Raw genomic sequence first — 22,164 nt, forward strand, 5'->3', positions numbered from 1 at the left:
TTTGAAAGGCAAGTGATTTTCTATTAATACTTCCTGTAGAGGATAGGGCCCTGATACCTTTCAGATGAGCTGTAATTAGGCCAGTATTCCAGGTCTCAGATATTGCAACTGATAACTGTGTAAGTTATAGTCTTTTTCCAAATTACCCTTTCATCTTTCAGTCTGGTTTTATGTCTGGCTACAACACTGAATGAATCACTCCTGTTAATTAATAGTCAACATATTAGCTGCTTGAGTTGTTTGTAATTTCTTCTCTCTGCATTAGCTTCACCTCAGACATCCATTATTAACTGTGAACTGTTTTATAGAAGCACCCACTTATAGTTTGGTATTGCGCAAATATGTATAAAAACTAAACCCACTAAACATAGATATTAAAGAAAGATTAAATTAATGACCTCATTACTCCAGTTTGAATCTCTGTACCAGCAGGTAACTCTCAACACTGGAGTTCTGTTTCGGTAACTTACCTCCTCCTTAGAAGTTTCTCATTCTTTGTGTTTGACTCAAACAACATGTATTTCCTCTAGTACTGTCAAATGAAACAAGTATAACATTTGTAGTAGTCCTTTTTACATTAAAGGATCTAACTTTGGCACTTACATAATTACTAGATTTGATAGGTCACAAAAGTACCGTTGCTCAATTATAATATTCTGAAATATTTATTTGAGGTCCAGTAGTTCATCTGTACTTCTTTCCAGGTGTTTCTTACACAATCATTTTCCCTTAAGTAATTAGCAAGAATCAGATGATCTGAACTAAAAAAGTAATTCTTGGCATGGATCTCATGAAAAATTAGATATTCCCCTGGAATTACAGAGAAACGTAATTACAGAAAGAAAGAATTAAACATACAGAAGAGTTGAAAGTGCACAAGAATCAGTGAATTAATATTCACTGATTGGTTCTCATACCAACATTTTCTTATAAGGAACTGTAAGGAACTTGGGAGTAAGAAACTGAGATATTTGCAAGAGTCTCCTAGAGGATGTAAATAGATGGGAAACCATAAAAAATGAAAATCAAAAGAAAAGAAAAAAGCTTACTAGGTTTTCCACAGTGTTGGAAGAAAATGCAATGGCAGCCAAGAGCAGAATTTGGAAAGGGTGCAGGAAGCTGAGCAGAAAGGATGCAGATCCACAGGCTCTTGCTTTTTTCTACACTGGAGCTGGATGTCCAGTAGGGACTGTGGGCTTCAGAGCAAAAAGAGTAATGAGATAGCTCCCAAGGGGCAAAGTCTGGAGAAGTTCACCTGGTATAAACAGAAAGGTAAATGACTAAAAAGACACTGTATGATAGAGTCCTTTAGGAGTGGGGCAAGACATACGGAAAGTGTGGATGCCCTATAGCTGAGATCAGTACTGTAGAGATTGAGGAGTATTGGATGGACAATTTCCCTTCCAAAGTTCTATGTAAAGTTTGTTAACATGGTATATTGTTTATGGTTGATCAAGGGAGTCACAAGCCAAGTTCTGACTGATTAGTCCTGTCAGATACCTGGCTCTGTATGTCAAGTGTTTGCACTGCCTTAACCCACATCCTAGCTCCATAGGCTTTTGTGATAAAGTTGAGCCAGCTGGGGATATCTTTGGTCCTGATGGGATAAAAGCTTTAGGTGAGAAGTGTTAAAATGCATATAATTACACTGAATTTACTCTTACACTTAGTCTGATAGGAGTTGTACAGTTAAAAAAATCCAACAGACAAGGAGAAAATATTCTCATGGTTTTTTTGGGTTTTATTTTCCTTAAGTGTCTGCTAGCATGGACTTCTGTCAGGACATAGCTAACTGGAGCAGAAAGATATCACTGCTTCTCACTGTCTGCTACCAAACAGGAACAGAAAATAACTGAGTGTCCTCTACTTCACTCAGTACATGCAGGTAAGTCTTATCTGACAGTTACCTGAAGCAGACCAAGTTTGCAAGGAAGCACGTGAAGAGTGAACTTGTGATCCATGCCACTAGACTTGTAGAACACCGGGAGTATCTTAAAATACTTCATCCATTTGAAAGAGAGGTGTATCCCTGTGTCCTACACAGCAGTTACTCTTTCAGCCTTGCCAGCTATAAACAACTTTAGACAGTAGCAGCAAAGATAGAAAAATAAAATTATACCTAGTATGCCATATGTTGATTTGCATTTAGGATGCAAACACGGCTTTCAATAACATCTGTGTGAAACAGCCCTGCTATCCAGCTGCCATCACAGTTTTCTCTTTGGAAAAGGGAAAATGTTTCTACATCTGAGTTCATTTGAGGTACACACTCCAGGGGAGTCAGTCTAGCATTATGTTTCCTGAAAACTTATGCCAATCATCAGTAAAATTTCAGATATATCAGTAGAGCCTGTTAAATAGAATGTCACCACTCGAAATATTTGTTCTGTGAAAAAAAAAACCTAATTTTTTATACCTTAGGTATAGAAGCAATAGATATGCCCCCCCCAACATAGACATACACCTTTCAATGAATATTTACAGTCACATAAACCTGGCCAGTGTATTCAGTGGTTTCACAGATGGGAGAAAATTCTTAACTAAGTAAATTAACTGACAAAGACTGTGGAAATACATGATTTCTCCAAAACTGAGTTTATGCTGAGAATTACTGTGTTACAGGAATTACTGTAGAAGAAGGTGAGAAGCTGGGCTGGTCACAGCATTTCAGGAATTTTTTTTCTGTTGACATATGTTGTTTCACAAGTGTGTAATTTTTACCCACCGTTTTGAGAGAGGTTCACTCATCATCATTAGCACAAACACACATCACGAAGAGCTCTAAAGTCAGTTCTCTTTTCTGATGACTCATAGCAAAGCATTTCACGCATCTGAATTTCACACATTCACAAATTCAGAGGCCTCTAAATAATCTGGACATTAAACACGTAGGAGATGTCCCTTGTTTCATGTTAGAGGTGTAGCAAATGGAGTCAAACCTAGTTTCAGAGTCCAAATGTACTTCACTAAGTCCAAACATCATACCAGACACATGGAAATGTTCAGAAAGTGCTTCTGCCCTGTAGGACTGGGATAATATTTTTAAGATACGGTCATTACACTAAACTCATTTCATAAAACATGAATATTAGGAAAGTTAAGGGTATGTATGGATTGCCTCTTGTAAAAACACATGAAGAATCGCAGTAGTAGACATAGTGCCTCACTGTCCTCTTCCAGAAACAAACATATCCTGTTTTTCTGCTTGCTGCCTATGATCCTTGTTGCAACCATTTATTTACACCATGCATGTTTTTATGTCTTTCTCTGCATGTTGGTTTTTAGGATCATTCAAAACAAAACAAGCAAACAAACAAAAATCAACCTCAAACCCAAGGAGCTGTTTGTTTTTGAGCTAAACTCACCTCATGCCACAATTACTCTTCAGATTTCCATTTATTTTAAATGGAGCTATGCAAGGGGTAATATTTATTTAGTAACTGCAGGTCGAACAAAACTGTGTTAGTGTGGTTTATGGGATGCATTAGTAGCACTACAGCATCTCAGAGCCTTGTCATGAGTTAGAGCCATGTGGTATTTCAGGCTGTGTCTTCAGTGCATGAGAAAACAACACCTCCTTTAAAGATGAGATGGTCTAAGATGAAGGACACCAAACATGTATGAACATGTTCTCTAGATAAAAGGAAATTGTGTTTCAGTAACTGAACATCAGATACGTGGATGATTTTGAGGATACCTTTATATAAACTGTATCATGCCTGGCATATGAAAGAAATATTGAAACTGCTTATGGGCTTTGGGTTCTGGTTTCCACAATCTCGGAAGAGAAAAATATCTCAGAATCCTTCTCTGTGCCCACAAGTTCTCAATTACATTTAAGTCCTTTTGAAGACAAGTATATATAAAATACTTCTTCCTTTTCCAGTATGAAGGGGAGATCTTTGCTTATGCCGCTATTCCTTATTTTGCACTTCCAGACACTGGAAGTCTTGATTTGCATGGAATTTGTAGTTACTTTTTAAGTATATTTTTCCATTTAGAAATATCTTCAAACTGCCAAGGGGCTGCAAATTGCAGGGGAAAGCGGGTTGGCCTATCAGTGTATTGCTCCTGCTGGTATTTGCGATGATATGCCAATGACAGGTTGGGCAAGGTCTGCAGTGCCCCTGCCCCCTCTTTCTGGCACTGCTGAGGCTGTAAGGGAACTCCCCAGCATGGCTGTGTGTTGCACAGGAACGTGCTGTCCCTACCCCTTTGCAGACTCAGCACACCCCCAAATGTACACGCGCAGATGGTCCCAAGCTCAGCTGGTGAAAATCAGTGCTGCCCATGCGGCAGATTGTATGTGCTCGCTGTAAATAGATGCTGCAAGTTATAGATCTGTGTCAGTGTAAAATCACATTCCTGCAATATTGGGGCTGGGAACGTCAATCTGTGAAACCCAGGCAAGTAAAATGAAAGCTGCAGTCACTTCACAGAAACATAGAATGGTTTCAGTTGAAATAGACCTTAGGGATCATCTAATTCCAATCCCCTTGACATGGGCAGGGACATCTCCTGCTACACCACATTACTCAAAGTTCCATCCAACCTGGCCTTGAACACTTCCAGGGATGGGGTATCCACAACTTCCCTGGGCAACCTGTTCCATTGCCTCACCAGCCTCACAGGAAAGAATTTCTTCCTAATGTCTAATCTAAACCTACTCTTTTTCAGTTTGAAACCATTATTCCTTGTTCTATCACTACATGCCCCTGTAAATTGCTCTTCACTCTCATGTAGCTACTGGAAGGCTGCTGTAAGGTTTCATCAAAGTCTTCTCTTCTCCAGGCTGTGCAACCCCAAGTCTTTCAGTCTGCCTTCGGAGGAGACATGCTTCATCTTCAGATCATCTTTATGGCTCTCCTCTAGACCTGCTCCAACAGGTCCATGTCCTAGTGTTGTGAGCCCCAGAGCTGGATGAAGTAGTCCATGTGAGGTCCAAGGAGGGCAGAGTAGAGTGGGAAAATCACCTCCTTTCACACTTGTTTTGATGCAGTCGAGGATATGATTGGCTTTCTGAGCTGCAAATTCTCATTGCTAGCTCATGTTGAGCTTCTCATTAAGTAACATCCAAAGTCCTTCTCCTCAGAACTGCTTTCTATCCATTCTATGCCCAGCCTGTACTTGGGATTGCCCTGGCCCACATTCAGGACCTTACACTTGGCCTTATTCAGTTGCTCCCCTTGACATACAAAATACAGTACTTTATTGCATGTTTATTTTTAGTGCATATACAATGCAATGTGAGGGACTTAATGTTGCCATGGGAACCATGACTTTGAATTCCTGAATTTTTTATACAATGTTTTATTAAAAAAAAAAAAGTCTACAGAAAGATCATGGACAAAAAATATTGGACAAAACTCAAGCCAGTGGTACTCAAGTATGATTAGCATGAGGGGGAGAATAACAAACTTAAGTCACTGCCAGTCTTAAACAGTAAATGTAATTAAAATAGACGAAACATGATGACGTTGAATACAACTAAATGGATCTGGCAACAGGATCCTGAACTGCTGCATATATATTTTTCAAATTTTATATATCTGGCCCAAATTTTATTGAACTAGCACTTGAAAATGATCATTTTTCCGCCAGTCTGTTACAAAACAGAAACACATAGCTATCAAAAATAACAGAAAAAATGGATCTATACTCCTGTGCGGAGACTCAGACATAGCTGTTGAACATGATAAAAAGTTAAATTTTTTTTATGTGTTAATTCTTTTTTCTCTCTCGTATTTATCCTGAAGCCATTCTATGCTACCTGTCTTCATTGCACAGTCTACACTGTAGTCTGTAAAGAAAACCTTATGACCACTGTACCATTTTATAACTCCAGAAAGGTAAAGATACTGCAGTAGATAAGTTAATAGAGATTTTAAACTTGTTGCTCGATAAGGAATAAATTCTTCTTTCAGCTGCACATTCAGACTGCCTGGAGAGATGAGATTTCTTGGGTATCCTGGGGGTTCCACAGAAAAAGTACCCGAGACTTATAACTCATCTCAAATCTTTCCAAAGGAAGGGGCTTATACTGATGGAGAAGGTTCATTACTGTGCCTCTAATTTCCATCCAGCCATAATCCCTGCCCAAAATAACTCCATGTGAATTTTATGCCCTATTCAGTTAACACCAACATGAAGAAAGTCTGAGCAGAATCTCAGAAGCACATCCTATTTATGGTTTTATTAACCATATTAATTTATTAATTTTTCTGCAGTGACGTCCAAGGAATCAAAGATTACTAATTGTCATGAGTGCTCTCCAAGAGTGTGAAATCCTGGATAACAGAATTGCTATAAGAGGTTCTTCTCAGACTGGTGCCCTAAAAGCTGGTCTGCTACTCTCTTGGTGATGCCACCAGTTTCCTTTATCCTTGCACACATCAAAATAATTTGAAGAAATCACACGGCCACTTTTAAAATCAAAATGCAAGCACCCAATCACTTGGGTTAGTTGATTAAAAAAAAATCTTGGTTAAAATCCTTGTGAATGAGGCATTATTAGAGAGCTCAGAGTGTTTTAAAGGGTACAACTGTTTTTTCTGCACACTGTGATTCTCTTCCCTTGCATTCATCACCAGAGGTCTATTCTCTGCTACACTGTGGAGCCTAAGAGAAAACAGAACAAAACGCTTCTCTGTGCTCTGTCTCTCCATAGCCCTGTCTCTGCCCTCTGTTGAGGGCTCATGTTTGTACACAAAACTGTACACATCATTCATAGTGGCAAAAGAGAATCTGGATGAGCTGGGTCCCTTGCGGATGTGGAGCCAGAGGGCATGATCAAGCATGTAGCTGTTGACTGATGGCTCCTTCGTGTACAATACGAAACTGAAGTAATTCTTTCTACTAGATAGTTTAGTTTATTGTTAGAAGAAAATTGCTTGGGTTCTATTTGGGTAATGTGCCTGCTGGAGGGGTTTTGCATAAAACTTTTTGCATCTGAGAGCACTGAGATGCATAATATTAGTGGATCATGATGTCATCTTATTAGTAAGACAACTTGTCCTTTTTTGTCAGTGAATTGCAAAGATCTGTCAAGGCCCAGTTTAATCTACTCCTTGTAATAGGATTTGTCTGTAGCTTGAGGAAACAGAAGCTTGTAAAGCATAGGGTTATTAAGAAGAGGATGTAAGCTATTTGAGGCTCTTTAATAAAATATAATATCAGTATATTCAATGAATATGGAAAGAGGGATCTAAATATTTCTCATTACAATCTTCAAGTATCTCGGGAGAGGAGGATGATACCAATTAAAACAAGGGGGGGGAAGCAATATCTCTCTGAATTCTAGCCTTCCTCAAAGTTAAATATTGATGTAAGCGAGAGTTCAATTCAAGAATGTCATTGCTCCTGCAGTAACCATTAAAGTAAATCCCTGTCCCATTCCAAGGCAAGGTTAATGTATTTAGGGAACCTTGTGAATAGCAGCTTTAGTTGCTTTCATGTACACCCATGTGTGGCCCTTCTGCAAACAAGGCAGCTTTAAACAAGGAAAGATATTGCTGCCAGGAGTACAAAGTATTCTGCCCTGTGAATTGCTTCACTTCCTATGTAACAAGCTTTGAGACAGTTGAAAGTATTTGCAGTCCCAAACCTCACTCACCTCCCTCAGTGCCTTGACAGGAAACACAAAAGTCGAAAGCTTTAACTGCCTCTTTTAAAAGGGAATTTTGGTATCCAGAGCCAGCAATCAACACAAAGTGATTGAATTTTTTTTTGTGGATAGAGCCATTAGGAACAGAGTCCTGTTTTGCATGAACATTAAGGTATACTGTGGTCGAAAGAGACTGCTTTTGATAAGATTTTGATCCTCCTTCACAAACAGAGTTTTACCCATCACATGCATACATATCCCTGTTACTGGAGATTCCTGGAACTGGAATTACTTGAACTGAGAGTGGCATCTTTTAGTCATTAATATTTTTAAAGTGCCTCTAGTATGTCAAACTCACTGTTTACCTTGCTGATTAATATAACCTTGTCTGTGTTATATCTAGGCAGGTTAAATACCTAAATAGTCAGTTGCTGCCTAAATGTCACGAAATCCATTGAAGTGAAATCACAAATAAATAACTTGGGACACTTCTGTTCACTTGAAGTATTCTACAAGTATTCCTTGACTGTGATCCTCCAAAAGTACTGTAATGCAAAATATATGTTTTGAAATGAAATGTTCTGGTTCCCATAACTGGTTGTTTCTGATAGAGGATCTAGATTCAGATCTCTCAATGCCTGACTCACAGGTTGCTCCAAAAACCTGACACAAGTAGTCCTCAGTCTGTGCAAACAGAAGGGGGAGGTGAAAGGGGCAAATTTCAGTTTGTTTGTTGGGACCGAGGCTGATGTAGGGGTGGGGTTTGGAAACCTGCAGAGCTTTGCAGGAATGCGTGAAAATAAGTATGACACGACTTTTTGGTTTTAATAAAAAGAGAATTGTTTCAGGTTTGTCATTATGAAATGGAAATTCTCTTTGGACAATGATAAAAGAATGAGATGAAACAAAAGGGGATTTTTCCCTAAGGAATTATCCTTAATTTAATGACTAAGAATTTGTTATTAATTAACCTGAGTTAATCTGGAAAACCAGGAAGTTGAACTCCCTCTGTAAAGTTATTTGCTAAAGGAAATAAGCCTGGACATTATCCCAGACATACAGAAGGGAGAAGGAGTATAGGTCATTTTCTCAATAATTACATTTGAGACAAAATCATACAGAGAAAGCAACAGAGAGAAATTTAGTGCAGTCATGGCTCACATAAACTCCACTGAGGCTTTCCCCAGGTCAGGAGGAGTGCAGTGCACCTTCAAGGAGTCCAGGATCCCCAAAGAGTTTGTGAACTGGCTAGTGGAGAGACAGCGAGCGCATGGTTATTCTTGTGGCTTCACCCATCCTCTGTCAGGAAGCTTATTCACATTGGGAACTGCTGCAGGGTGAGGCTGCTCTGGAGGCTTAAATTGACCTTACCAAATAGCAGCATGTCTCTATTCCTGTGCAAAGGGTCTCAGGTTACTCCTCTGAATCCTTCCTTCCAAAGCAGATATTACCTTGTCTTTATTGGAGAGTGTGGAACATAAAATGTCTTTTTTATTGCTACTCTGTTTTGGGTCCCAAAGGTTTTGCTTGTGATGAGCAACATGACATCCAAAACATTTCCTAAGTTCCTGGAGAAATTTGAAGCCTGTAATTTTCAGTGACTTTTAACACAGCAGAGAATTGAGAGATTGAGAGCCCTGCTCACAGAGGGACTTGAGGAACACAGATCATGGGGGCATCCAGCAAAGTACAGATCAGTCCTTTACCTGAGCTGGAGCAGGAAATCTGAAGGTGGTTTCAGTTTCTCAAATAAATGCATTAACCACAGGCTATAGGGTAACCCAAGGAGCCTCCCAGGACTACAGTGTCTATGGACACTTTACTAGGCAAAATGCTCTCTGATTCACCATATTTCCATATCTGTGCTCAAGAGAAAATCTTCAGAGAAAAGAGCAGGAGACACCCAAACCCCTATAACCTAGTGAGAAATATGTTTATTGATAAATTAAGAGACCAACAGCCAAGCATGAATGAAAGGTCTTTCTGCCTATTAAGTATGTTAACTTACTGGGCTGTAAGGGAAGGAGTTAGTGGTGGGAAATAGCTTCTTCTCTTGCTGCCAAGGGTGTGGTGTATATCCTGGTATTGCCAAGTGCAGTCATAGCTGCCAGTTCTCCATGCAGATCAAGATTGTTCCCAGGCCTTGCAGGTAAGCACTCTGACAGTGCTAATGATGTAAATAGAGGGATCACTGTCTTTTCTTTGCCTTTTACTTGCATTAGACACAGTTCCAGAAAAGAAACATTATTTGTAAAAGCCATAATTAGGGACAGGGAAGACCTAAGTTTCAGGTTCTGCTTTGTGTTGTGGAAAACGAAAGAGTTTTGCCAAAGATTTTAAGTGGAAAGTTTGAGAGAATGTTCATGATCTTAATGGCAAAACTGGTATCCTTGGGCATCCTTAGTTGAACAAAAGTGGCAGCCTTAATCAATAGATTACAAGACAGATGAAGGTTTAAAACCTGGACACAAAAACAGATTAAAAAGCAGTGTTTTTTCCAAAAATGAAAAATATCCATAATTAACCAATTTCCCACTTAAAATCTGAAGTACATCTCATCTCATAAGCACTTAAACTGTTGAAAAAACATAAGAAATGTGTTCCAGTAGTATGAAGAAAAACAAGGGCTGACAGGAGAAGGCATGAGCAAGGTGGCAATGAGGTTCTGTCAGTGAAGTTAATTTCAGTTGTAAATTATTTTAGTAAAACACACAAGAGAGAGCCTTCTTCCAATATAATGGTGCAAAGTCACTCTAAACCTACCCTGTCTTACTAGAGCTAGAGACTGCTGAAAGATTTTTCAGACAAGTCTTATGCTTACCAAACCCTCACGTAACCTCAACAGCAGCATTGCAGTACGGTTAAGAGCACAATCCTGTGTGTTTCAAACCAAGTTAATAAGCAAAGGGCCTTAAATCAAGAGTCTTAAATTCAGAAAGTTAAAGTTTCTATTGGCATTGCCTTTCTAAATGTTTCAGGACTAAATAAGAGTCTGTGGTCTGTGCAGCTGCAGGGGAAGCAATGCTTCACGTGTATTTTTTTAAGCTTATGTGAAACAGTAGATAAAATAGCCAGTCTTCATGCACACCTACACACATGATAGGCACTCTGTTAGTGAGATATCACAGGCCATACATCAGGTGCAGTGGTAACAATTCTAATAATATTGAACACAACTGAGTGAAATTAACCTGTGGGGAAAAAATCCTACATTGCAATCTATTATTCTGTTGATAATCTATCAAAGAAAGGAGCACTCGTGCCATTTGAAACTGCACTGGCCATTTTTTTTTCCTATATAGAATCAATATATATATAAATAGCAAGTTTACAGTTAGAAAATGGGTTTTAGATAAGAGAGATGAAGCCTGAGAGTTGGGTTGTTGATACAGCAAGTGCCCAAGATTCCTTTAACCCACAGATACACTAAAAACTGCAGAGATCTGCAGAAAACAGTAAGAGGTAAGAAAATCTCTGTAACAGATAAATTTCTCTGTAATGTTGGATCCCTTTAGCAACAGAGCTGCATTTTGTGAGTGGTGTTTGTGGCTGGATAAGGAGCTATTTCCTGCAGGATTTCTTCTTGAAAGCCTGAACTTTCCCTGTGGGAAATTTTTTGTACAGGCAGTAAATACTTGCAGGCCATTGCACATTAGTTTGCCAGATTCTTCCCTCTTCTTAACTGAGGTAAAATGAGATAAAAAGGTAGCTGTGGTATTTTGAGTTGTAGACCTTTTCTCCCTCTACAGTGAATGTCAGGTACCTCTATTTGGATCTTCCTCAGACTGCTGCAGTTGGGAGGTAGATTGTGTCCAAAGCAGGAAAATTGTGTATTGTCTTGTAGATTGCACTGGCCAACTGTTTGCTGCCAAAATTCTAGAAAAAAAATCTCTCAGAGTTTAAACTCAGTATAATAACCTGCCCCATTTTTGAAAAACCAGGCATAATAATGGGGGACAAAAGCAAGGTTTGCTTTCTCTTGGGGTAAAGTCTGTAGTGCATCTCATACACATCATTGTAAAGAAACACATGAGAGATCTCATCAGTGATCTGTGGTGTCAGGGACAGGTTGCCAAAAAACATATGGTGCAGATCACAGAGAGCCAGTGCTGAAGATTTAGTGCTAGGTCTCCAACATAGTTTAGAAGAATTTACAAAAAGAAAATAAAAGCATTTGTCTCCAGATCCAGGTGCACAGATGGTCCATTTTGACTGCAGGTTTACAGGCAGTCTGCTATACAGCCATCCTCACCTTCATCCTGAAGAATTCGAAGAATGGTGTGAAAATTACACAATAGGATGTAATGGTCCATTAGCTTTCAGTAACTGCATGTGCACAATTGTCACTCTCAGGTGAAGCCTAATGTCTGAATCTTGAAAGCATGTGGGGAAAGGGAAAATGAGCATGGGAATACAAGTTCTGCAGAGAAGACCCAATTTTTTTATAAATTAGAAGAGAATGCATTGAACTGACTAGCAAAGAGATCTTTGGACATGGCCATTAAACAAATATTGAATTACTCTATGTTCTATACATTAAACAGATATATGTTCCCAGTAGTGAAAGGAGCACATTAATGTATGAATATCAGTCTCTTTAATTTTAACAGACCAGACTTAGAACCTCTTGCACCTGCTATCACAAATAGGCTGTAGCTGAGGAAAGCTGAGAGTTGAACTGAGGATCCCATGACAGTTCTGGTAGAGATCAATAACTGTGCATGAAATCCTAAACATTTGTTTCTTCTGCAGATACTTACAGACATAGTGCAGAAATTTCCTGTTATTTTTCATTAATTTAAGCTCTTGATTAACAAGCACTTATTTGTAATTCTGTAAATTTCTTTGCTTTTCATTGTTCAAAATAACAAGGAAAAAAACATGTACTCTTTTGACAGATTTCATCCTAGGCAGTCAGGGCACTTCACAGGTATTAATTAGTCTAACACCCCATTTCTTTATCGGGAGACTTTAAACTTATTCAAGTCATAGGTGGTGTTGTACCATCAGAGTAATTTGCATTGGTGATCTCAGCCAGTGTAACTGGGATTAATCATTCTGCTCCAAACAGGTCATGGTACAAAGTTTGTTCTAATATATTTGCTCAACAAAGAAGATATAAGTTCATACTATTATTTTTTTTAAGACCTCCTAAGGGCAAGAAACTTCCCTGTATATTGTTGGTTTGGTTTTGGGTTTTTTTTAATGAAATTACATTCAAGAAAATGAGGGTACAAACGTTTTCATTATATAAGATACCTTGTATTTGAACACGTAAGGAAAAAGTTTTATGAGTTTCTGAAGAGTTATGGTCAAATTAATCACATTAGAATTTTTTCTAGATTGGTCTCAAAGCAGTGAGGATAACAGACTAATTCAATAGTCACTGCTTTGGACAATATCCTTTTAAACTGGCTTCAACTGGAGCAGGATGAGATCTATTGCAGTGCATCCTCTAGTGAACAAAGCAGTTGTTAACATGTACTTAAACCATGTTTCTTAAGAGTCCCTCTGAAGAGAGGTTGCCTTGAGAGGATGCTTAAGGTTCAGTGTGTGCTCAGTTACCTTGGTGCCCTTCCCTATTTTAAAGAATTTAAAACATTTTGTCAGTAATCCAGAAATCAGAAAGACTTGGGTAAGTAATTAATTGTATTTGAAAAAAGGTTCACCCATGTAACCAACACAGGTCAATAAAAAGTTTAAAAAAATATTGTTTTAGAAATTAAGGAGTACCAAGTATAGTAAAATTCCATGTGATGGACAAAGAATAATCTTGAATCTAGACTGTAAAACAAGCCTTTCAGATTCCTGTTACATGGAGCTGTCTGGGTGATGGATGGAGATAACTATGGAAAGTGAATAAGACCCAAATGAGAAAGAGCTCAAAATCTTGTTTCAGAAAAATTCCTGTGCAGACTGCATCCTAGTGTTTAAGGTCTGTGAAATAGTGTGCCTTTCTGTGTTTGTGTTACAGATGGAAATAATAGTGTGGAGCCCTGTACGTCTGCTCTGGAGCATCTGTGACCTGTGCCATGCAGAGTGAGCCAGGTACCAGGTCAGAGGCTGCCTTAAGGTAGCTCTGGCAGGCTGGGAGTCTCCCTCAAAATGCAGAACCTCCCACTGATTCAGAAGGGAGGAAACTGCCCTGGATCCCCTCCTGCCACTGCATGTCTTCGCCTCTCAGCTGCAGAGGAATGTGCTCCAGCCCCACAGGAACCAAGTGTTTCTTTGCACAGTGCCCCACTTCCATCAGCAATGCAGGGGACACTCTCCAGCCTCTCTAACCTGGTCAGAACATTTCCCTGACTGTGAGAGATGGAGGTCTGGAAGTGTTGAATCAAATGTGTCCATCCCCCATAGGTAAGTGCTTCATTTGTGGAAGGTTTAAGACTGTAAGTCCTGAACCTGAACATTAGATCCTGAACATTAGAGAGGTGAATGTTTCATGTATTCAGGGGGTTTTGGTGTTTCAATAATTCCATGTTCAATGTATGAAAGCTCTTAATAACCATTTGGGGTGCACAATGATCCTGTAGGCTATGGGGAGTATGTGTGCACTTTCCAGGTACATGTGTGGTATATGCAGAGGCCTAAATAAATTTTTATATCTAAGTGCCCAAACAAACCTTAACAAGGCAAGTGAAATTCAACTTCATATCACAAAAAATTGAAGAGGAAAAATCAACAAAATTAGCTGTTAGAAGAAATGAAAGAAAAAGTAGAAAATCACTGATTGGAGAGATGGGGAATATAAAGATAATTCTTTGCCGAAGAAACTGAGGCCATTTTATAAAAGTGCTCTGATGTGTCTTGGAAACTTCATTTCACATAGAGAGAGCAATCTTGTCTCTCAGCTGGTATAAACTGTCAGGGATACATTGAAGCCAATTTCCTTCAGCTTCTGATCTGCTCTGGAGATATCATCTACTGCTATCTATACTGGTATCATCTAGTATCATCTAAACTGGCATCAAGATGAAATGTACATGTCTGCATACAGCTTTGTGTCTGGAAAAACTGTGCTAACTTAGAAAAGTCCAGAATAAAATGGATACTGATGGCTGAAAAATATCTATGTACACAGTAATGCAGTGGCTACTATATAGTTTCTGTTTTTATTTGTTTAGTAAGTAATGTCTCCAAACTGGATGTTAATTATATCAGCTTCATTCATAGACTGTTCCTACACAATACAAGAGCATATTCTCTCTTACTGAAGGCAGATGTTGTTGTAATGTACCTAATGAACTGCTACTGTTTCATGCACAGAGGATATAAAACACAATGCAGTCAGGAAAATGGCAGTCAAGTGTGATCATTGCAATGGTTTTTGGCAACAAAAATTGCTATACTTTTCCTCCTTTAGCAATCCAGAAATTTGCAACCAGTCAGTTAGAATGTGAAGGCTAAAATGTCTGAGGCTTATTTTGAAACATTTTGCCAACTTTCTTATAGAGCTTCAGAGACCTCAAAGAGGTTTTGTATAGTTTTTTTCTCTTGTGGAAAGCATGCACATGAGTGTGTGTGTGTGTGTGTGTAATGTGTGCATGCATGCCTATTCTCCTAAGGCAGTTTGACAAGACTTCCACCTGTGGATGTAAGTTCAGTGATGCCAGCCTGCAGGAATGCAGGTCTGGGGGTGTGGAGTCCAATGATACCAAGCACATTACTGCTTGAGATGAGAGATTCCAGTAATTTTCTCTGCTGTTATGGGAAATGCCATATGTAATTCCAGTTTTGACAGGTTTCTCTGTAATTGGTATTTGGCTATTGGACACACCTCTTGCTGGAACAAGACACTCCCTCAGGCAGTGATTTGATGTCAGCAGCAGTGATGCTGCTGCCTCAGCTCCTGTGCCAACTCTCAGGTCTGCATGTCTCTGCATGGGAACCATATGGGGGACTGACCTGGATCAAAAAAAAAAAAAAAAAAAAAAATCCCACCCCAGCGTCAAAGGCCAATTTTTTCAGTTGGAATCTGTGCTGGATCTATGAATGGCTGAAGAAGTACTTGTACCAGCACAGTCCTGGGAACTCAAGGGGATGGGACCAAGTGCCTGGAGAGGAAGAGGAGGCAGCTTCTAGAGGTGATTCAGCTGATGTAAACTTACCCACTGCCCAGCTCCAGCATAACTGTTGTACTTGCACCACTGCTGCTCTGATTCATGTTTGTGCTCAATCCATCAGATTTAAATGACTGCATAATGCACAAGTCAAAGGAGAATTTAACCTTTTCTTATGGTCAAAACCTGTGAAATATACCATTGCCACTGGAATGCTGGAGCTGTCCTCACAATGCCTCCAAGCCCAGTCAAGGTGCTTAACAGAGGTGGATGTGCTTAATGCAAAGATAGCACCGACACTGATTTGCTAATCAATTTGCCTAATGCACACACAACACCATATTTTTAACACTTCTGCCACTATTCAGTGTGTGCAGCATGTTCTTGCATAGATTTTAAATGGCTGTGTCACCCTGCATTAGTAGGCAGGCATTTTGATATAATATTTGAGAGACTTGTAAGCAGACAAACTCTAATATTTGAAATTAATTCACCCTGAATGGATTTGGCCCGAAGATGGGTAGAAATCTGAGCTGTACCAGTTGACCATAGCTGGGCTTTAGCTCCACAGGTACTTGCAGTCCCACTCATTCTGGCACTAAGCAACCACAGTTCCTGCATCTGTGATCCAAGAGCAAGATGTGTATAGGTGCTCCTTCAGTGGGATCTGACTCTTTAACAGGAAGCTTATAACTGGGAAACAACTTTCACTAGGAAAGTGGTGTTGAAAGTTTGATTCTTAAACTCACCTCTTTTTCTGAAAAAGAAGTTAATGATATTCTGACATCAGAATATGATTAATTGTGCTATTCCTTTGTATCTCATTTCAGGAAGTCGACAGTAGTGCCGTGGAAGTGGAAGAGTATTATTTTACATAGCATGGAGATTTAATTTCAAGATGTATGCTGACAGCCTATGTTACTCTTTCTGTCATCACAAAACATAGTAATTAAGTTTGAAAAATCTCAAATAGTCTTTTAACTTGAGATTTAGAGCTGCTGAAAATACTTTTACAGTCAGTAATCCACTTTCTTTGCTTGTGCTGAGATAGTAGAGAACTACCTGTCTTACAGCTTTGTCCTAAATAGCTCCCAATGGCTCTGAAGTGGATATTTAATCTGTTCATTAACACAGGCTTAAACCATGAAGTCCATACACTTCTTTTATTCCAGCACAGTTATCTCTAAACCTAAAGTATTTTTTTTCTGAATGGGACTGATTAAACATGTCAGGAATAAGATTTGTAGTTGTTCATTGCCAAAAATGCACTCAATGCTGTTAAGTGTGTAACTGTTTCTCTCTCCAAGTCTACTATCTCAAATATAATTCAAAACTCCACATTTTCTGCTGCAAAACTCTTTCAGATTTTCTCTAAGTTCGTAGCAATAACCATAATTTCAGGATAGGATTACAAAACCTTTGTTACTGAGTGACCTTTTCTTTCTAATTTCTTATCTTTTCCTGGTCCTAAAATGATGTGAAAGTTCCTTTTTTGTAACTGTGAAATTAAACTATTGCAAAGGCAAGGAAATACAAGCTGAAATGTACAACCTACTGAATCACCAAAAGGAAACCTATGGAAATGCAGCTCAGAAATTGTAAACCTATTGCTTTATCTCGTGTGAAGTTCACTTTTCAAAGGATATCCAACACTGTGCTAAGTAATATGCTAGGAAAAAAGATCCCTAAAACAGTGAAACAACGTTGTTACCACCTTTTAGGTTGTAGGGAAGATGTCCATCACAGCTCTGAGGCAGCTCTGGAGCAGGTCTCCTTGGCTCCTGAGACAAAGATTGTGGTACCCAGATTGTTTGGGATCTGCCATCCTGTCTGATCCTTCTCCCTCCAGTAATGATCCCCAGCTCAGCTCAGTGTTTCACTGGCCCAGATTCTGCCTTCAGGTGACTGAGCTGAGAGGCCAGAAGGGCAGATGCAGTGAAGATCTGAGTCCTCAGCCTCAGGATGCAGAGAAGACAAAGGCAAATCCACTTTGGACCTGACTTCTGAGTTGGATCTGCTTTGAGCAGGAGATTGGACAAAATGATCCCCACATGCCCTTTCCAACCTAGGTTGTTCACGTCCTTGTGTTTTTATTTTAAAAATTCCCCAAAAAACCAACCCAATACCCATTCCTCCTCACCCTCAAAAAAAACCCAACCTACTTTGTAGTGTGATTTTGTGATTAATTTGAAAAGCATTTAGCATCTCTTTCTATTTATTGAGTACTCTCAACATTTAAAAGAAATTTCAGCACTTTTCTACCATTCAGTCCTTCAGCCTTGAATTGATGGCAAATATTTATCTTTTGGCTTTTCCTCTGAAAATTTTCTTACCGTATTGTATTGGAAATCAGCTCCTGATGTCAGAATAAAATATGGTGAAACCATGACAAATATGCATATCCTTCAGCAAGATCACAGTGGTCCTAAGTCACCTTTGTAATTTTAAAGCCTTTTTTTTTCTGTTATGCCATTAGCCAAATATATGAAATGGAGAAAAAACACATGGAAGTGCTGCAATTCAAGAATTAATTGTTTCAATGAACTAACAATAATTTAAAGAGGTGATTCTCCTGTAACAGAGATATAGCAAGTATCCAGGAGAACATATATTGTGGCAACAAGTGTGTGACAAATAATCAAAGAAATTAAATTGTTTGCAAAGTAATAGTACATTTAATGAGATAAATCCAGCTCAGAAACAAAAATAATTGTTTTAATTTGTCCTTTGAATTGTAGCTTAATAATAGAGACAAAAATGTTTGAGCCAAGGAAGCAACCTATCAGTCAAACTGTGATACCTTTACTTTCAAAAAGCATTTTGTTTCACAAATAGTTCTATTAATTTGGTATAACAGATAGGAGAGTATCACAGTTCAGTCATGCAGCCTTGAGATTGTAAGAGAGGACCTGAGGCAAGGTTGGCTTTAGTATCACAATTTTTTTCAACTGGTAAGTCAGAAAGAAACACTATCTGCTCTCAACAGAAACACTGAGGAGAGCAGGATGTTATGTTTTATTGTGGATCCTGCCTTTTAGTCAGCTCAGTACTATTAAAAACTTGCAGTGTTTTCTGCAGGCCTTGTGTGAACAGAAAATAGCCACAGACAGCTATTCTTTTGCTTGCTGAAAATTAGTATCAAGCACTTCTACAATATTGTCTAGACAGGAAATTGCCTAGTCCTTGAGCAGAAAATTGATTAGGTAATTCATTATATCAGTCATCTCAGACACTCCATCCTTTGAAAATTTTTTTTCTGTGTCTCTGATAAAGACAAGATCTAGAGCGCTCGTTAGTTCGTGAGTCATCTTAGGCTGGGCATTTCATACATGTTCTCTTAGGACAGTGATTCTTCTCTGTGGCTGAGCCCACTGAAGGAAAACATTAAATTTGCCTGATGCTTATCTGTAGGGTGCTAAGGATACAGGACAGAATAAGCCTACTAAAGAGAACTTTCAGAATTTTGTTTCTTTTCAACCCTCAATCTTTTGTTTGTGTCTGAAATGTTTGCACTCCCCCCGGAGAATACTCTCAGTAGAACTTGAGTCTCCCTGAGGTATATTCACTTCATAGCTATCTATTGATTTTCATTTAAGTGTGTAGATCACAGGATATACTTTGTGTGCAGCAGTTCAGAAAAATTCTTGCTTACATGACACATTCTGTTTCTGATGCATTAATGGTTTCATGCTAATCACAATTATCTGACTTTAAGCATTTGCAATTAGCATGTGACATAGTTGAACCTAAAAATGTGCTCTGTAGATTCCAGCCAATAGAAAATAAAAAAGTCAAAGAGTAAAGAAGTGCAGCAATTTATACCAAATTAAGAGCAGGAAATTTTCAGACCGCAGGAAAGAATGAACAGAAAAATAAACTAAATTACTGTGAATATATGATGTTGAAAAAGGAAAACAACTAATAAAACTGTCTTTAAAAAGTAATAAAGAAACACAATAAAAGAAATAGTAATGTGTTGGGGGGGAGCTTAAATACTTTTAAAAAAGAATTAAATACAAAAGGAAGTTCTCTGTTTTCCCCACCTATGTGTGTCATTTTACAGTCTTGATTTGGACAGAAAATGAGTAAAAGAAGTGCTGAAAGAAGTAAGCAAATATCCTTCAAAAAACTCAAGGATATCCAAGCAAGCAAAAGGGAAGAAAACCAGAAAATTGGTAAATTAAACATAGTGACACAAATCACAGGCCAGCAATTAATGTTTTAGGGACTATTTGCTGAATGCATAAAATGAAAAGCAAACTCTTCCTCAAAGCCCTGCAGTGTGGGGATCCTTCCCAGGAGTCATTCAGGTCAATTGACATATCAGTGAGAGGAGGAGTTACAGCACAAAATCCAAAGGGATTCTTGCGCATTTTCTCGGGGCACGGAAGATCCAAGAAATTCACACTCCAAAAGTCATGTTTACTAGGACAAGTCGGAAGATCTCTTTTAAACTGAACTGTCTGAGGAGGAGGTAGTAAAACAAATTGTGGTGGTTTAACCCCAGCTGGCGAGTCAGCACTACGCTTTCCCCGGGGAGCAAACTGCCAGGAGCATATGGTATTTACCCAGGAGATTTAAAGGAAATTGAGGATGAAATATAGCTGAACTGCTATCTTCCTGAAAACTACCTCTGTATGAAAGATATAGAAGATGGTGACTGTGACAATAACTTTTTGCAATAATTTCAGTTAGGAATTCTGAGCCTGCAGAGCGGTTATTCTCAAAGGAGTACTAAGTTTGCTGAGGACACTAAAATGTGAGGAGCCATAGAATCCCTCAAAGATGAAAAGACCTTGACAGGATTCAGGAAGCTTTTGGACAATGCCCTCAGAAACATGGTGTGACTCCTGGAGTGTCCTGTGCAGGGCCAGGAGCTGGATTCAATGATCCTGAGAGGTCCCTTTCAACTCAGCATATTTTATGATTCTATCATTCTATGGTTTTGATTTCTGGGAAGTAACGCGCAATGTGGAAAAAATAATCCTAACTTATATGCAGGGTTGTAAACTCTTTCTGCTGCAGCTCAACAAAAAAAGGTCTTGGATGCGTAACACATAATTCGGTGAAAATGTCCATTTTATGTTCAGTAAAAGTCAAAGGAGCAAGTATAAAATAAAGCAATTTTTAGGTATTACACCTGTTCTTCATCATATGATTCCTTTTGTGAAACACATGTCAAAAGTATCTGGTTTTTTTCTTTTCATTTGTTTTGATAAACATATTACCTCCATTTTCAAGTTGCTTGCTTTGATATGTCCTTAGGCCACCACAGCAGGAGCAATGTTACCAATAAAAGAGCAGGAAATGATTACTACACAAATAGAGAACAAAACAGCATGTCAGGCTATGTACACTTTCAAAATACCATGTTAGGTTTCTGGTCTTCCCTCCTATGTCTCATGCCCAGAAGGGACAGGGCAGAGCTAGAAAAAGATTCAAGGAAGGACGATAGCAGTGATCAGAGATTAAACAGCTTCCATAAGAGGAGCAACAAAATTGTTTAGGAATGTTCAGCCCAGGAGAGACAACTTAATTTTGTACAGTCATCATGGCCTGGACAAGACAGTCAATAATATTTTTTTTCCTGCTACAAAAGCGAGCGAGAGTTCCAATGATATTTTTGAGATGTAGGTTGAAAATTAACAAAATTAGTTATACTGTGGAACTCTTCCCCACAGGGTATTTTGATAATAAAATTGTACAGCTGTTCAGAAAGCTAATTAACAGAAGAAAAATTCACCAGATAATACTCAAATAACGATAATCTCTCTCCTTCAGGAATTTGCTGAACCACTAACCACTGGAGATTGAAAAAGTATTGTGGATAAGTGTTGGCATATTCTAGCTTTGTTTTTACACCATTACCAATATATCTGTATCTGGTCACTGACAAAAAGGTGTTACACTTCTGGATGGACTTTTGATGTCACACTATGAGCTGTAGTTACAGTCCCTCATTTGCATGGGAATATCTCTTACAAAATTGTAAGGGCTATCAAGGTTAATTTCTGAAGTCTAGTGCCTGTTTATGTGTGCAGACTGTCAGTCAGAATCTACCTTCTGTTTGTCTTAGGATTAAATGTGGCTAGGTTTTATGTATGAAGGGAGTGGCATGGCTACTGCTAATATTTGGTCTCCCAAGAATGCAAATCACTTCATCAGAACTTGAGGAAATGAAAAAAGAATTAAGTGTTGGTCTGTAATTAATTACTTATTTGTCATAATTGCACAAAACAGTATGCCTCTGAGGAACTTGTGTGTGAAATTCTGTGTAATCAGGATAGAGCAAAAATAAAATATTCCAAAATATCCTAAAGGAATCATTTGAGTGAGGGGGTAAAATAAAAAGAAGTGAAAATTTTTAAAGTTTTCAAATGTTTAAAAATTTTAAATTTTAAATTTTTTTCTGTAGTTGCTTTGTGTTTCAATACACAGCAAAATTAGGTTTTCTTTAACACTTAGTAACTGTAAATATTACACAGCTATGAATTCCAA

At 38.6% G+C, this 22,164-nt stretch overlaps 1 long non-coding RNA gene across 1 annotated transcript; it reads left to right on the forward strand.

Annotated features, from left to right (window-relative positions):
* Positions 1-1,752: 1,752 nt before the first annotated feature.
* On the forward strand, positions 1,753-18,275 carry LOC143693710 (uncharacterized). Its single transcript, XR_013181648.1, has 3 exons — positions 1,753-1,885; positions 13,578-13,963; positions 16,497-18,275. It is a non-coding gene; the product is annotated as an uncharacterized LOC143693710 (long non-coding RNA).
* Positions 18,276-22,164: the final 3,889 nt, after the last annotated feature.

The sequence above is a fragment of the Agelaius phoeniceus genome, chromosome 3 (genome assembly GCF_051311805.1).
Source record: "Agelaius phoeniceus isolate bAgePho1 chromosome 3, bAgePho1.hap1, whole genome shotgun sequence".
Lineage (NCBI taxonomy): Eukaryota > Metazoa > Chordata > Aves > Passeriformes > Icteridae > Agelaius > Agelaius phoeniceus.